We start from the raw sequence: 18,099 nt of genomic DNA, 5'->3' as shown, positions 1-18,099 counted from the left end.
TGCTGGGAAGCTGGGAAGGAAATGCCGTATAATAACCCACTTACAAATGGTTTTTGTAAACCCAATCAGCAACTTCTGATAACAAGTCAGGCTTACTGATAGTTCTCTTTTCTTACTTCTTTTTTCTCCATAATGCATGTGTGTAACATGTAATGGGGACAGGTTCAGCTGAAAACCTTAGTATCAGCTTAATGACTTTAATTTTCCAGTGGCTTTATCCTAACTGTAGCCATGTGTATGCAAAACTTGAAATGCCACCAGGGGAAATCCAGCAGTTCTTTAGCTCTTACATCATCTCCAGCATTGCAATCAAGTCTGCAAATTCTCACAGCTAAGAGGGGCCATATTTTGAAAAGTTCAATCTCAGACACAATCACTATGTTTGTCTTATAGAGGGTGATTAAAAGAATGAGATCATCTTCTCAGGTTAACTCATCTGCCTTAGGTTCCAAATCAATGAACACCTGACAAATCTTATCTCCGTCTTCAGTTTGGCCCATTCCTCATACAGTGGTGGCTGAGCTGTTCATGGAACAGATGTTTTGTGAAACACCTGACTTGATGTCAGTACAGTGCTCTACAACAAATTAAAATCAGTGGTAGGTTTACCTCAGGTGTGCTGCAGACAACTGCAGAGGGATTTGCCAGCTATGGTCAACACTCCTTCTAGCAACCCGATTCTTGTGCAGGACGCCACCAACTGGTATTTGAACATGGCAACTACAGCCTAGAGATCTCAAAATAATGCAGAACTGAGTTGGTCATTGTTGGTTTTAATGTAGTGGCCTATGGACTGGTGCAGCTAAAAAACAAAACAGTTCCATTCAGCAACAAACAACATTTCTGCTACTAAGAAAGTGCTTTCTGGTGGCCCAGCAGACCAGAAGACTGGTAATTCCAATCACTTGAGCTGGCAGATCTGAGTTTGGCTGTGACCGTTGTCGGAACCCTTGGGTTACTCTGTCTGTGCTGGTATTACCATGTTGTGTAGGAATTATCCTTCTAGAAACAACCTGCTGGGTTTTTGTCACCACAGCTAAGCAAATCACCTGCCACAATCCTTCCTAGAGAGACATGGAAGATCTTCTGTGCCTTTATTGATGGAGGCCTAGCAGTGTTCAATGGAATCAGTAACTCTTCCTCAGAAAGGCTGTGTTAGCTGCTGGTGGGTTGTGCTGGTTTGAGCCATAGTTCAACCCAGAGCATACAGCCAGCCTGAGCTGAAAGAAGAGTTGGGGTTTTTGAGTGAATGGGTTAAAAGCAGGAAAAGCACTCACATTGTGAGTCTAATGAACTCTGCTATAAAATTAAACTGGGGGAGGCAAAATGTCACTCAAGAGAATGCTTATTGGGATTTAATTCTGGAAATAACGGAGACTGTGATATGAAAAAATTTCTCTCCAGGATCCAGTTTTGTTTGCTGTTATCATTATTTTACTAGAACATAGAGACTAACTGACCATCAGCAGCGGGAAAGTACATACTTGGAAAGAGGGGACAGGTAGCTATATGACACATGGGTCATTCAGGTGTTTAGGCTACATTGTCACAGAAATGCACCTCAGAGATCAGCCATGCCCTGGCCTTACCCTGTGATATTTGTCCAAAAGTGTTGTCTTTCTGTCTCAGCTATTTCAGAGGGCCCAAAGGTTCCATCAGAGAGGGGAATGAAAGGTGAACATGCAAAAACATCATTATTCCCCTGCTTGCACAGAACTTAACAAACCATGTTTGTTGAGGGTTACTATGTAGCTGTGCTGTAGCTATGTGCTTTTATGAAAAACAGTCTCATTTCTAATCTATTTAATATATTTCTGATCCTTTTCCACGCTTGAGCCCTGTAATTGGGGGTTGGAATACCTGGAAAGCTGGTCCTGGTTACAGGCACACATAGTGACAAGTAAATGATTACATTTTCTCTATCCCCACCTCTGAGCTGGGGATTTTCCACTACAGTGTCTTTGCTAAGGGAAAGTTTTAAAATGGTAGCAGAGTCTCAAGCTGTCTGATTTTAGTGCTGATAGAATGGTACGTGATTTGCTTGACTAAGGAAGCTGCTGGCAAAAAAATGTTGCAATTGGCACTTTACTTGTCTCCATGCATATTTTGGCTCCATATCAAGATTCTGAAGTGTTTTCCAGACAAGTGCAGAATAATCAGTACATCTGCCACACAGGCAAATGTAAAGTTGATGAAAATATTTTATTTATAGAAGCTAATGCAAAAATGTAGTTTGATGTGTTACAAATGTCAGTTCTAATACTACTAATTAGAGCTATAATCTCATTGTGGAATGAAAAGATTTTTCTCATTTACTGAGACTGTATTATGTTTTTTTAAAATCCAGGGTTAGGGCTTCCGGTATCAGAAACCTTTCTTACAAAATAATATTAAACACAGGACATCTTATGGGTGTAAATGTTTGAGACTTAGTCTCCCTCTCACCCTCAAATATAAAAGTTTACATGAAATGCCTTCTGAATGCAGATCACAAAAATAAAAGATGGAAGCAGTATTCATTACTAAATTACTGAAGATTACTTGTCATATATTTACACTCTTACAAGCATTCTTATTTTTTTTTCTGATGGCAAGTATATATTCTTTCTCTGCATGCAGCAGGTTTATACTACATATCATTTTTTATAGGCTACACAGGGCTTTTTTTGAAAGAAAAATCAATCGTACAATTAATTTGGATAAATATACAGCAATCTTAAATCATACAAAAAGTATTTCTAGTCTAGCCTGACTTTTTATTTTTCATCTTAAATACATAAAATAAAAAACACAGGGAAGATACTATTAAGTGCAAGTAAAGGTATCAGATTCTAACTCTTATTGCCAGCAGACTGCCCATCCTAAAAATAATTTGCAAAATTCAAGTCAGAAAAAAGTGTAATTTAAATGAAGACTTGGAAAATACAAGAAAAGAATGTTGATTTAGTTCTAGTTGAACAACCTGCCCCTATGTGACAAAGCTTTTCAATGCATATATATCTATATCCATAGCACAAGCTCATGCTTAAATCCCATTTATTTCAACAAGATTTAAGCATACGCTTAAGTTCTTTGCTCAATTACAGTCCCAGTACAGCTGGTGTGTAAAGCCAAAATACCATATAATATAAAGTAACTGACATTATGATTTCAGCTTTCCTCATCAATTTCACTTCCAAAGTTCATCCTTAAAAGAATTGAGGATTCCCTTAATTTTCTGCTGACACTTGTGACTAAGTTGAAACACGGTTGTTGTTATCAGCAATTTAAAGGATAATGATGTATGGAAAGGAGTTTAATAATTCTAACTCATTAAAAAGCTTTATAAAGTGACAAACCATGAGATCCTTCTGAGTGACTGGATAGAAATCTAGTTTCTTTCTGTCAAATCCCCAATATTAGCTGAGAATGTTCCATCAAAGTTTCTTTGGAGTACTTCTTACAGTCTGCTACAAAGAGCAAGATAGACAATAATAGTTTGCATGTATTTTTAAGCCAGCTTTATTTTCAAGTTTTCATACCTCACACATTCTGTATATTGCTGGGAGAATTATTCCACAGATTGTTGAAGTCACATCTATTTATCCATCTAAAAACTGAGCTTCTTGTTTGTTATAATTGCCAGTGAAATTCACATATAAAGAAAGTTCAAAAGTCTTAATACACATGCATACTTATTTTCCACATCTTCTTTATGTGTAACTGTTAAGTGTATTTTTTCTACTTTGATTCTTCAGAATTTTAATTTTACTTCAAAACTTTTTAAAGGTTTTCTATTCCATTGCTTCAATTCACTTAAGTTCTTTCAGGAGGGAATATGAAAGTAAAGGATACAAAGAAGCAGGAACATAGTATTACATACCCTTAAACAGGTAAGAATTTAGAATTGAGAAAAATTTACATCATCTCATTAACACTGAAAATTTAATAAAAAAATTTCATTTATTGAATTTCAGAAAATGTACTTGCGTAAAATCTAATGCTACAATGTGGTCAAGTTGATTATTTTGATCTTCTACAGCCTGTTGTATTTGACACTTAAAATTCAAAAGTTGTATTTAGTAAGCTTGGATATTTCCAGCCTGCTATTTAATTAGATCCATTTTAAATGAATTTTTTTTAAAAGATCAGATGCATATTCTGGCTGCACTGTGAAGTGCTCACTCTTGAAGTCAGCGTTTGCTGTGCTGGAGCGTGCTGCATGTGGTTCAGTCCAGTTGGGCAGTACCATTCCTTAAAATCACAAGTAATGGGTCAAAACCTGGCTGAGAGTGTCAGGCCCTACTGGATTTCAGTCATAATGGCTTTCTTCCAGACTAGATGATATTTCTGGGACAATATGACTCCTGGTTCCTGTCCCTTGTACACATAAGGTAACTAATTGTACATATGTAATGCATCTACAAGGCTTCAAATGTATTAACTGCAGGGTCTATAACAGTTTTGAGAGATTCTTTTTATCTCTTTGCTATGTTTCATGCACGTTTTTAGCATCCTGGTTTAGTATTCTTGACTGTTTAAAGTAATATTATGTCTAATTTTTCAAGGCCTTCAAAAAGTACAAGTTAGAACACAAAGGAAAATCTATTATCAAAAGCACCTTTGAAGTAACAAGTTTTAGCCCTAATGAAAAAAACTTAACTGCTCAGACATTGACTGTTAGTGAATTTTTTCCTTTTAAAATAATGGTAAGTTTATTATCTTCAACCTTTCAATCTCTAAATAGGTTTCTCCCCTTCCGATGCACTGTCAGAACTTTGAACTTCAGCTCTCCCTTCTGCCATAAATATGTGCATTTGGTTTTCTTTTTGTATAGTTTGTTCCTTCCCCAAATTTCAAAACACACGAATGGCTCCAACAATACTTGTGATGTAATTTTGTCTACACAATTTAAAACAACAGTTCTATAGCCAGTTGTTATTGAAGATTTGACTAAAGTTCCCACTCTGACCAAAAGAACATTTAATCTGTTTGTTCTCTGCTTAGATTAAAGTCAGCGTCTTTTTTCCTAGACCTGTGTGAGAAAAACACAACTTAGCTTCTGGGAGAGATAAAAGCTGTACTTATCTACATACACAAATGAGCAGAAGGTCAGCTTTGAGTCTAAAACCCAGCCTGAATCAGCTGAAGTGGGATGGAAAACAAACCATACACTGACACCAGGAAAAGTGAAGAAAAGGGACTTGAACACTCTAAGATGGGGGGAAGAGTAGTTTCAGTAGACTGAAAGTGTGGAAGGGAGAAAAGAAATGTACAGGAAACCCTCAGTCACTGCAGGCAAGAGAGCTACGATAGGGGCAACAAAAGACTTCAAGATGCAGTTGTGGGTTCTACTCCTAAATTATGGATGGATGGAGTGAGAGGGTACAACTGAGCACACACCCATGGGGAAATGATAACAGAAGCAAGAAGAGCCTTATGAAGAACAGTTGCACATTTGTCTAGATGGGAAGGGAGAGCCTTTCCACAGTAATTATGATAAACAGTGAAACCTCAACATAGCTTCGTATAAGAACCAATTCCTTGGTGCCTTTGTCCTTTAAAGCTCAGAAAGGACGAAAGCAGAACATGTAGCCAATATTCACCAGATAATTTTTACCCAAATCTAGTTTTAATGGACATGTTGAAAAGGTGGACCTTTTAAAATTCCTGTGCAATAATGAAGTTTACTTTATTGAACGTCGTAATATCTATTTATAAATTATACTTATGTTTCCTGCAACTTCTGCAATTTTTTGTTTAAGACTTTGAGTCTATCAATATAAACATACCAATATGATGCCATGATTTCTATACAATTTTAATATATCCATTTAAATACAGTGACATCCAACTGTGGTGCCCCACCCTTAAGGGGAAAGGAAGCATCAAAGATTCGTAGATGCTGGTGGTAGAAAGGAAAAGAATTCAGAGGATCCATAGAAACTTAAGAAGTTTTATTAGTATATTACACACTGGGCATGGGCATTGCTAAAAATCTGTCCCTGATCTCCTTGTCTAAGCACACAGAAGTGGGTTTTGAACAAAAGGGTGGGGTGAAAGGGAAGAGAGACAGATGGATTAAAGAGTTGGAGAGAGAAGAAAAGGAAGAATGCGAGAGAGAGATCACCAATCCCAGCTCCAGAGCTGACCCAGCTGGGTGCTCCAGTGTCCTGGGACCCATGTACACCCAGATTGGTGGTGGTGCCTTTTTACAGATAAGTTTTCCCCACCCTGGAGATAAATTTCTCTCTTTCTATGCAAATCAGTTCTCATGAGCAGTTCACTCTTTCCGACCTTTCTGGAAATGGGTCAGGGGCTTTGGGGGTCTTGGGTGGTCCGGATCCCCCGTACAGTCCATGGCCACATCTTGGCCTCATTCCTGCTGTGCTGTGCTGTGTTGTGCTTATCTCCAGGAGCCAGAACAAGGACATTTGTTGCGGAAGTTCTGCCCTTGCTGTGTATGTCTCCTTCTGCAGCCACATCCTGTTCTTTCTCACAGCATGTTCTTACCAACAATCCTTGGTTGGCCCCACAGCTATCCAGTTAACCATGTTTGAGATATATCCCCTTATCTTCCAGGCTTCTGCAACACCACTAATTACAATTAAAAAAAAACAAACTTAAAAATGATAAAATTTGAGAACATATAATAAGTACTTCCTTTATACCCTATTTCAAGCCTTACAAAAATTAGACTCTTTTGCAATTATTACAAGATGCTTAAGAGCCTTTCTAATTGTAATACTTTAATCCATCTGGGTCCCTTGTTCATCTGACAATAATCTTGTCCCTTAGAATCTTAAAACGCTCTAAGAACAGCCTATGAGCTGCTAAAAAACTGTAAATGTCTCTCTTTAGACAAAGTTCTTTTTCTTTACAGCATTCTATTAATCAGGTGTTATTTTAATGTCCACAAATATCTTTTAAAATTTATAGACAAAGTCCAGATTAGTTAGAGAATGTAAACTGGGTAGGAAAATCATGAGAGAAGCGAGGAACCGACTGAATTTTTAACTGCTTAATGACAGAAACTGGTTTGTTATAATATTAATAGTTTCAAGAAGGGACCAACACGATGTCAAGTGTCTCTTCCTTAACATTAAGAAGTATTACAATCTTGTATGAAAAACATCCTGGATTTCCCATTCAGTTTTCCTTCAGGAAACTGAGGGTGGAGTGGTTTATAAATGGAACTGTGTTTTAATATCTAAGTTATGGCCATTTTCCTAATTTATGTGAAAATTTTTTAACGATGGAGAATTTATCTGCTATACAAAAAGAGACATTTTGCCATGATATTGCCATGTTGGAGCTTTTCTAGTCAGCCTTAGCAATAATTTATTTGCAAAACCCAAAGGAGATTGTTATCTATCCCCCAACCATCCAGAGACCTTCAACCAGAAAGAAAAGATACCACAACCACTCCATAACTGCTGCTGAGATTCCTTGAAAATTTGTCTTCTACTGGTGTACAGGAAAAAAGATAGCATTCAGACATGCAGGCAGTAGATTTTGTATCTGGTGATTAACTGTTCCAACTGCACAGAGAGAACATCTAATAAAATATCTGAGCATTGGAAAGTCGTTCTGAAAGATGCCACCATTTATTTTTTAGTTTCAAGATACATATTATTCTCCACTTCTCCGCTCTAGTAGGACCCCACCTGCAGTACTGTGTCCAGATCTCAGACCTCCAACATATGGAGGACATGGACCTCTTGGAGCAAGTTCAGAGGAGGCCACGAAGATGTTCAGGGGGCTGGAGAACCTCTCCTACAAGGACAGGCTGGGAGAGTTGGTGCTTCAGCTGGAGAAGAGAAGGTTCTGATGAGACCTTAGAGCTGATTCCAGTACTCAGAGGGGGCCCATAGGAAAGCTGGAGAGGGACTTTTTACAGGGACAGGTAGTGATAGGACAAGGGGGAGTGGCCTTAAACTGAAATAGGACAAGTTTAGCTTAGATATTAGAAAGAAGTTCTTTACTGTGAGGGTGGTAAGGAACTGGCACAGGTTGCCCAGAGAAGATGTGGATGCCCTATCACTGTGAGTGTTCAAGGCCATGTTGGATGGAGCTCTGAGCAACGTGGTGTACTGGAAGGTGTCCCTGCCCATGGCAGGGGATTGGAACAAGATAATCTTTAAGGTACCTTCCAACCCAGGTCATTCAATGATTCTATGCCTATGGTCTCACTGAAATAAATTTTACCTGTTACACCAGCTGGAGCAGGCAGGGTAGGTATTCTATATTGGTTCTACACCTGTTATTATGAAGGTGATAATGATTGTATTCTAACATTCTGAACCACACAGCTCTTTTAAGGCTGAACCCAAAGCAGCCTGGCTCTATAAAATATGTGTTAATATGTGTAGAAAGAAGCTGTATACAGTATGTGCCTCCACATTCCCACTTTGTTTCATTTCTGTCAAATGTAAATTTGTGTTTGAGAATGCAAGAAAGCACATGACAACAAGCCCTACACTGTTCTAAGAACTGACAAAAAATTTAAATTGATTTTGTTTCCAAGATTGCTGAATTTAGTGATCTTACATGTTCCACACTCACTGCAATAAATGAAACTCTCTGGTCTGAAATCAGAAGACATAGTTCAATTTTACCTTTTCACCAGTTTAAAACTGTTGTACTGAGTTAGAGGAAGCTGATATTCCTTTCTCTATCCTTTTGCAAAGTCAGATAAATGCACTTCTAGAAAAATTTAATGCTATGATTTTGTTTCCTACAGATCAAACTAAGAGCTGATATGAGACTGAAGAATCTCCACCATGGTACTATGAGGGTTATCAGGGAACCCACATTTCCAGAGGAAATAACAACAATATTTTGAGAGCTGGGAATTTTTCTATAATTATACAATTCAATAGGATTCATCTGTTTTCCATACAACTTGAATTTTGGCCTTACAACAGGGACAGGGAAAATGCAACTCTTAGCTTTTGAATAAACCCAGACCCAAGGTATGAACAGTTTTTATACCATGATTGGATTTTTAGTGAAAGTCATCAGGATTATTTGCTTTGAGGTTTTTATCAAAACCGTGATACTTTTAAGTGAGTTTCCTCTTGCATTTTTGTTTGAATTCTCAGTGTATGCAAACCTTATGCAAACTGCAGCCAGACCGAAGTCAGAACCCTTGCCAGCAAAAACTGCTGAGTTTCACACAGCTTTAAATATTTTACAAGGTCTGAAGCTTTGTTTGCTCTCATTTGAAAGAACTGTTAGGATACTGCTCACAGTTTGCCTGACCTCAGCCAGTAATTTGGAAGGTTTACTCTCAGGCATACCTGTAACTTTCCACTTCACACTCAGTCTCAACTACTTGGGAAGAGCTGAGGGGGCAATATGTGAAAGGAGAGTCTCAGCCTACATGAAAAATGGTATTGCTTCTTCACAAGTCACTGGGAGGTTAGAAATAGAGCTCTTGAGTGCTCACAAATCAATGTCCAGAAGGATAAACAAAGCAACATACTGTGTGGGGCTGGGTACCTATCACACTAGAGAGCATGAGACAACACTGTAAGAACCAGGCCATCATGTGTAGACTAGAAAGCTGTATTATCAAAAGTCACTTAGTCTGAGAAGCAAATAAATAATGGCACAAACCCTAAATGCAGGTGATGGACTATACCCACTCGTAGTGTTAGCAGAAGGTATCTATGCTTATTCTTCCAACTTTGTAATTCCTGGGTATCAGTAATGAAGTAGCAATAACAGTAATTATCAATTAAAAATTTGTAACTTCAAAGACAACCGCACCAGTTAAGTGGCAAGGAACTCTAATTTGAGCAGATTACATAGTCAAACAGAAGAAAACTGAAGTTACAAATATGCATACCTATTGGCTTTTTAAAAGGCTAATTTTGTATTGCCAAAAAATCAGTGAATGAAAAATCTGGAAAAAAACCCCAATTTTCTGATAAATGTGGCAGCAGCAATGATCTGTATGTACATCTGTATCTATATACAAAAATATATACTCTAATGAAAGGAACAGGAAACTGTCAGCAAGAAAAATAAACTAAAATCTGGAGATAATGATACAATTTTCATGCAAAACCTAGGAAAGGATATCATACAAATGAAGCAGGGGAGAAGTCAGACGATCAGTGTAATTTGCACTTAAAGTTTTAACAGGCTAGAGAGTTCAGAGTTATCTGAACCATAACTGTTGATTTTCAGTAACTGTTGGAACACTGGAAAAGTTCCAGAAATCAGGAAAGAAAACTAATGCTTCACATGCATTTAAAAGGTTGGCAGTCCAGATAATTGCGTATTTATCCACTTGAAACTGATTCTTACAAAATCAATCACAATGCAAATTAATTAATAGAGAATTTTCAGATGGTACTAAAAATGTCTGTCAATATAACCATAAGGAAAATAAAGCCTGACTACACAAGTGACTTTTTTTACTAAGATGCCAAGATTGGAGTTCCTTTCTCACCCTTGTGTATGACAACTGACTCTGTACTCAGAGTTATCTCAGCCAGTTACCTGGAAGAAAGGTAAAATTATCATTGTTAAAACCTGTAGATGACACAGTTTGGAGGACTGGTAAGCAACAGTCCGGATGGGTCACTAGGACAGAATGGGAGCAAGAGCTGAGATTTTAATACAAGAGTCAGTCAATTCCTTGTGCCTGAAGGTTGTTCCTGACATGGGAAAATAGGAAAATCCCTTTATGCTAGGGAAAAAAAAAAAAAGAAAAAAGAATTATAAGAAATTGAAGAAATTGTGGACAAGAAACTTTAATCTGATGAGATGGCAGGTGGAAAGTTTGCCAATATGGGAAGACCATGGTCAAATAGAGGGACGGAAACATGGCTTTCAGTGTCAGCATCTTTAAGGGATTTGCTCAAGCAAATGATGTTGCAGAGGTAATGAGGCTTGATATCAAGACATACAATTGTGAATGTTAACAAAAAGGGGTGTCAAACAAGTAGAAGTAACCATAAACACTAAAAGTAGCTTAAATACATGAGACAAGGAAGGAGAAATATAAATCTCCCAGTTTGCACTAAAATGGAAAAGTTGAGGTGTAGAAGGCTTAAAGGTCAACCAATACTGAGATCCTACTTCAAGAAAAAGGAAATATTTTCTACTAAAAAGCACTGAATGCATAACCCTGGGCAGGGACATAATACTATCACGAGTGTTCAGATAAAATAAAGACAAACTGGTGATGTCTGAGGAGTGGACAGCTTGCAAATCTTGGTCAAGTCTTCATAGTTCAGATCTGAACAAAATTAATCCTGCTATCAAAGACTCACAGGAAAAAGGACTCTTGTTTTGGAACATTAAGGCCCTGCATGACCATCCTTGCCACTTTCTCCTTCCTCCCTTACTGTTTTGTGTTTATGCAGCACGGTGGAGGAAGGCAACAACAGAATCAGAGTCACAGAAGTAACAGTCAAAACCACGACATGAAAGCCTTTCAGGATGGTGTGGGAGGCCTGTGTAGCTTGTCCAGGAATTTTCATAGCAGAATATTGGGGGGAAAAAAACACAAACAAAGGTGAAGGAATCTTGGGAAATTTTATCATGTCTCCATTGTATCTTAAGCAGTCTTTCCTTTTCCCTTTTCTCATACTCCCAAGCCATATATAATTTTTTTCTTCATACTTAGCAACTCCAAGACACTGTTGTTTTTCTAACCATCCTCATTTCTAGAGCTTTTGTTCTCTTATTTCTCAAAATTTTGCCTTAAAAAACATTTTCCTGGAAATGCTTCATGCCCTTTTACTGCTTATTTCTCTTTGCTACTTCTCTGCTGATCTGCTGCATTCTTTTAATTGTATCTGCTTTAAATAATAATACTTTAAGGATCATTAACATGATCTTATTGAGTGATTCACAAATGCTTACTGGCATGCATTTTGGTTTGCAATCATGAGTTGTACAGGTTAAAAACCTCTGCCCATCAAACAGCAACGGAGATGTCTTCTGATCACAAAGCAGCCTGCTAATCAGCACGTTCAGGATAAAAACAATTTGCTGTGAATAAAAGAAACGATTTATTACATATTAACAACTATTAACTAATAAAACAAAAAATACTGATATTTGCCATACATATGACTACCAATCTCATTTACAAATATGCCTAAGTGAAATTATTTCAATTTAAAACAAATATTTATGCTTTTGGTAACATGTCTGCTCATCATTCAAATTATTACATCCTCATATTTCTCACTAGAACTGTAAAAAAATTTTTTTTTTATTAAACAGGATTAGATTAGGTTAGGTTAGAAAAAAGCAGATTGGTTATCTTCAGTAAAGTAAAGGTTATATATTTCAACTACCATAAAGAATTGCAAAACTTCAGTGTGTGTAGGGTTAAAGGGTGGAAATGTGCTGTAACTTGCAGTGGAAATTTCCACTGCATGCTTTATTGGCAGAGGAATGAGCCTTACCCATGGTAAGGGGGGCTGGGAGTGTGGTCTCTTCATAAACACATTGGAATGCTGTGTCACGATATTTTTCCTTCCAGTTTTCTCACCAGTTTTTGGTTTTGGTCCCCCTGAGTTTTCCAGGGTCACAATGCACACTGATCCACTAAAACCTGAGGGACATATTCCTGAGGACAAACTGCAGGATCGTATCAGGCTCCTCCACTGTTTTCTCATGCTGGTGCACTGCACTCCCTGTAGCATTCTCCAATCTTTGTCACCCATTCACTCAGTCACCCTTTTCATTATTGAATGTAACACCGTCTTTTTTCAAACTCTGTAAAGCAAATACATAATTATGGGTATGGGAAAAAGTGTAAGGACAAAACCTGTTCTTCTGTCTGTACAACAGTAGTTACTCTGCTTCTAAACTAGTAATTGGTTAGAGGATACAAGAGGGAAGTTAGGAATACTTGGAGAGAAGTTACCTAGAAGGTCAAAAAAGCTCAGTACTGGAACCCAAGGTGTTCAATTTATTTGTCAATGATCTGGAAAAGGTCTTATGTAGTGAAGCAGCAGATTGTGCAGCATTGATATTTGTAACAGTCAAGATTAAAGGAACTGCGAAGGAACTGCTAAAATACACAATGTTTGTGCGTTGAAAGGACAAACACAAGATAGGAAAGGGTTAACAGAATTTTAAGAAGTCACTATGTAGATGTACAGATATGGGCTTAATTAAGTTTTTGGCATAAGTAATAAAACTTTAGTCAATGTGAATAGTTGTCCAAAAGTGGGAATCAGAACATAACACAACCCTGTGAATTACGATGAAAGGAAAAAAGAAAAATAGATGGTTAGGCCTCTTTATAAATCCATCTTGATAATAAATCCTGAATTTTGATCACAGTTCCTTTCTCACTGCCAAATTGAATATGTTGGAAACTGAAAAGGTATAAAGAAATGAATGACAGAGAGATATGGTTTTCTCATGAAAAGAACCTGAGCAAAGAAGGACTTTTCTTCTTAAAAAAAGAAATATATCAAAATTACTCAAAATCATTATTTGACTGAGAGTAAATAGACAACAGATCACAGAATAATAGAATGGTTTGTGTTGGAAAGGACCTTTAAAGGTCATCTAGTGGCTACCCTGGAGGTGTTTAAGGCCAGATTGGATGGGGATTTGAGCAATCTGATCTGGTGAAATATATCCCTGCCCATGTCAGGGTGGTTGGATTTAGATGATCTTCAAAGATCTCTTCCAGCCTAAACTATTCTATAATTCTGTGATCTTGTGACTAGGTGAAAGTTTAGATCTCATGAGGAACCCTCCAAGCACTCCCATCACTTGGAACAATTATAACAAATTACCTATAAAAAAAAATAACATATACCTTTAAAAAAACCAAAAAAACCAAAAAAACCAAAAATATTATTAAAATATTTCACCTATAGCAAATGAAAGTTATTCAGAAATACAGATTTCTTTGGGTTTGATCTGAAAATCTTGCAAAGGCTGGGTAAGTTTATGCCCAGTTAATGACTTGGGGGATAATGGGTAGGGATGTTCTGTAGGTCATGCCCAGCTAATATGTGACCTAATGAGCAGAGACATCTTCAGCTAGATCAGGTTGCTCAGAGCCTTGTCCAACCTGGCCTTGGATGTTTCCAGGGATGGGGTATCCATCACCTCTTCAGGCGACCTATTCCATTGTCTCACCACCCTCATTGTTTAAAAAGTTCTTCCTTACATCTAGGCTCAATCTACCCTCTTTTTGTTTAGAGTCATTACACTTTGTCCTGTTGCAACAGACACAGCTAAATGGTCTGTCCCCATCTTTCTTGTAGGCCACTTTTAAATACTGAAAGGCCACAATAGGGTGTCCTTGTAGCCTTCTCTTGTTAAGGCAGAACAACCCCAATTCTTTTAGCCTTTCCTTATAAGAGAGGTGCTCTGATCTTCTTGTGTCTCTCCTCTGGGCTCACTCCAACAGGTCCATGTCTCTCTGATACCATGATGATTTTTTTGCCTTTTCCTTTTACATACCTTTCATGTATTCTCAGTGTCCTTAGCACACATACTTGTAATTCTTTAAGCCTGATATCTTAGCATAGTCCTGGAATTCTGCTAGGCCAGAACACCACACATCCTGAAGGCCTCACAGCTGGAGGCCAGAAAGCCTTGTGCTATCTTGAAAAACTAAGGCCCTCTCTAGAACGTATTCTGTAAACTAAGATTAGGCCCATCTGGGGGGGAATACTTTCGAATAGGGAGATGTCACACCATTCATTTAAGCCTCTCATTGGGGAATCTTTGTCAGATATGCTAATTTGCAAAGTCTATAAATTGTATATGCAATATATGGGGTGTGTGCATTTTGGTGTGTTCCACCTTGACAAACTGTTGCACCATAAAGATCCCTATTAAATACCAAAGTAAAAACCCTTTAATCTCTTAACTGTGTCTGACTCTTAATTCTAAGATCAGGAAAAAGGCATCACCTCCTGTGCTGGGACCCCAGAGCTGGATGCAGTGCTCCAGGTGGGTCTCAGCAGAGCGGAGCAGAGGGGCACAATCCCCTCCCTCCCCTGCTGCCCACGGGGCTCTGGGTGCAGCCCAGGACACATTTGGCTCTCTGGGCTGTGAGTGCCATGGCTGGGGCATGTCCAGCCTCTCACCCACAGCACCCCCAAGTCCTTCTGGGGAGGGCTGCTCTTGGTCTCTCCATCCCCAGGCTGGGTTGATTCCGGGCGTCGCCCCAACCCAGATGAAGCACCAGCACTTCGTCTTATTGCATCTCATGACATTCCTGTGGGCCACTTCTCGAGGTCCAGGTCCCTCTGGATGGCATCCTGTCATTCAGACATGTCAGCTGTACAACTCAGCTTGGTGTCATTTGCAAATTTGCACTCAATCCTTCATCTATGTCATTAACATAAATATTAAATAACACTGGTCCCAATACAGACCCCTGAGGGCACCACTTGGCACAGATGTCCATCAGGACTCTGAGCCATTCACCACTAACCTCTGGATAGGACCATCCAACTAATTCCTTGTCCACTGACCATTCCACCCATCAAACCCATGTCTCTCCAATTTAGAGAGAAGGATCTTGTAGGTGACCATGTCAAAGGCTTTACAGAAGTCCAGAAAAATGACATCTGTAGCCCTTCCCTTGTCCACTGAGGTAGTAGTCACTTGATCATAGAAGATGACTGGGCTGGTCAGGCACGACTTAGCCTTGGTGAAGCTGTGCTGGTTCTCCCCAATCACATCCCCGTCCTCCAAGTGCTGTAGCACACTCTCTAGGAGAATCTGTTTCATGATCTTCCCAGGCACAGAGGGGAGGGTGACAGATAATTCCCAGGAACCCTACTTTCTTCCCTTTTCAAAGATGAGTACAATGTTTCCTCTTTTCCAGTCACCTGGGACATTACCTGACTGCCATGACTTTTCAAATATGATGGACAGCACCTTGGGAACTACATCAGCTGATACCCTCAGATCTCTGGGATGTGTGTCAGGTACTGTAGACTCACATCTGTTCAGATTCTTTAGGAGTCTTTAACCTGATCTTCTCTTACAGTGGGAGGGACTTTACTCTCCCAGTTCCTGGATGAAGCTCCATCAATTTGGGAGATGTGGGAAGAGAGGTTGCCAGTGAAGACTGAGGAAAAATATTGTTGAGTACCTCAGCTTTCTCATCTGCTGTCACCAATTTCTCAGTTGTGCTCATCAGGGGGCTACATTTTCTCTGACCTTTCCCTTGATTCTTGGTGTCCTTTGTGAAGTTCAGCTGTAGTCAATTCTTTCCATCCCTACACAACTGGATAGTGTCCCTATACTCTTCGCTGGATACCCATCCCTGCTTCCACTGAGCATTTCCTTCTTGCCCTTTAGTTCAAGCAGCCATGTCATTCCCTTTCCTGATTTTTTACTTATGAGGAACAAGAGCTCTGGTGCTCCCTGGAACACACCCTTCAATATCTGCCAGCTCTGTTCCAGGCCCTTGTCTCTGAAGGCAGTTCCTCAGGGGACACCACTGGAAAACTCCTTAAACAACTCAAAGTTTGCGTTCTTAAAATTTGGTGTCCTGACTTCACTCTTCTGCTGACTCATACCCCTCAGGACTGTGAACTTCACCAGTGCATGATCACTGCAGCCCTGACTGCCTCCAGTCATGTCACTGATTAGCTCGCTTGGATTGGTGACTGACAGGTCCAGTAAAGCTGGACTGTCACCTATATTAAGTAAATGCTTATTAAATATTTATCTCTCTTTGAACACTAGAGGGCACCAATGAGATCACCCAGCAGAAAAACTGATCCTCTCACGGTAGAACCGTTTGTGAGGGTAACACAGTTCACTGAGGCATTTGTTGCTGTAAAGTGTTGTGGTAGTCAGTATTTTAAGGGCTTCAAAAGAAAAGTGACAAAATGCAGTGAATCCCACGAGCAGTGGTGAAGCTTTGCAGCTGCTCACTCAGAAAATACTCCGGAAAAGGATGCCCAAGCAGAGTGTTAGCTCTCTGTCTTTGAGTCTTCCACAAGAACCTTCAGTGGAGCCATACTAGAAGGAAAATTCTGAGATGAGACAAAACTTGGGGATTTCCTAACATGACAAATAAATGTTCTTGACACTAAATGTACACACAAAATGCCACATTTAACAATAACCTGACACCAACATCTAAAACCTGTGAAACCGAGACATTTGTAACGAAAGTGAATGAACAACAGTGCTCAGAGTGCTGTAGTGAATGGGACTACATCTGGCTGGTGACTGTTCACCCTGCAGAGATGGATGTGGAGCTGGCTGGTGCTGGGCTCCGTGTGGGTCAGCAGTGCCTGGGCAGCCCCAAGGGCAAACCCCATCCCAGAGCACCAAGCACAGCACAGCCGGCACAGAGAGGGGATGGTCCCGCTGGGCTCAGCCTTGGGGCGGCCTCAGTGCGGGCACTGTGTGAAGTGTTGATGTGAAGGTCCTTTAATGCATCCTGAGGAGGGCAAAAAAGCTGGTGAGAAAGCCTGAAAGGAATGTCCTGTGAGGAGCAGCTGAGCACTTTGGGTTGTTCAGAAGAAAAGGAGGCTGAAGGATGACCTCATTGCTCTCTGCAGCTTCATGAGGGAGGGGACAGAGACATGCTGAGCTCTTCTCCCTGTTACTCAGTGACAGGATGCATGGGAATGATTCAGAGCTGTGCCAGGGGTGGTTTGGATAGGACTGTATTCCACACAGTGAATAATTAAATGATGATACTGTCACAGGGTTCTCTGAATATAAACACTATAAATGTAAGCTAAAAATCAATTAGGCAAAATAATGGAAGAAAAAAAACCACAAGTAAAAGCTTCTAAACAAAACCCCCACATTTATAAATTCCATTCACAAGTCCCATATTGCCTCAGGCTAGAATGGGCACATCAAAGGAAACACCACTATGTTCCTGTATTGCTTGAAAACTCTTCCCTTTAGCAGCTGCTTTTGGCCATTGGCAAGAACAGGATTCTGGGCTAGATGGACTTTTGAACTGACCTAGGAGAATATCAAGGTAATTATACCAGATCTTTGTACAACAATTGGTCATGCAGTTTATAGAATGAACATCAACTCAATAGAAGTAAGCTCATTTCTCAACATGAAAGAGAAAAACATAAACAGTTAACCATATGTCTCTGATTCATTCTCAGGATATACATTTAC

At 39.3% G+C, this 18,099-nt stretch overlaps 1 long non-coding RNA gene across 2 annotated transcripts in view; it reads right to left on the bottom strand.

The window, feature by feature from the left end:
- Positions 1 to 3,541: 3,541 nt before the first annotated feature.
- LOC104686610 overlaps positions 3,542 to 18,099 on the bottom strand; it is a 121,875-nt gene continuing 107,317 nt past the window's right edge. For both annotated transcript variants that reach the window (XR_002044583.2, XR_002044582.2), the window contains 3 exons: positions 12,414 to 12,726; positions 11,863 to 11,991; positions 3,542 to 6,576 (listed from right to left, as the gene is read on the bottom strand). This is a non-coding gene — a long non-coding RNA (uncharacterized LOC104686610). The remainder of the gene's footprint in view (positions 6,577 to 11,862; positions 11,992 to 12,413; positions 12,727 to 18,099) is intronic.

This window comes from Corvus cornix, chromosome Z (assembly GCF_000738735.6).
Source record: "Corvus cornix cornix isolate S_Up_H32 chromosome Z, ASM73873v5, whole genome shotgun sequence".
Lineage (NCBI taxonomy): Eukaryota > Metazoa > Chordata > Aves > Passeriformes > Corvidae > Corvus > Corvus cornix.
The sequence above is the reverse complement of the archived record's forward strand: the minus strand, read 5'-3'. Positions and strand labels throughout refer to the sequence as shown.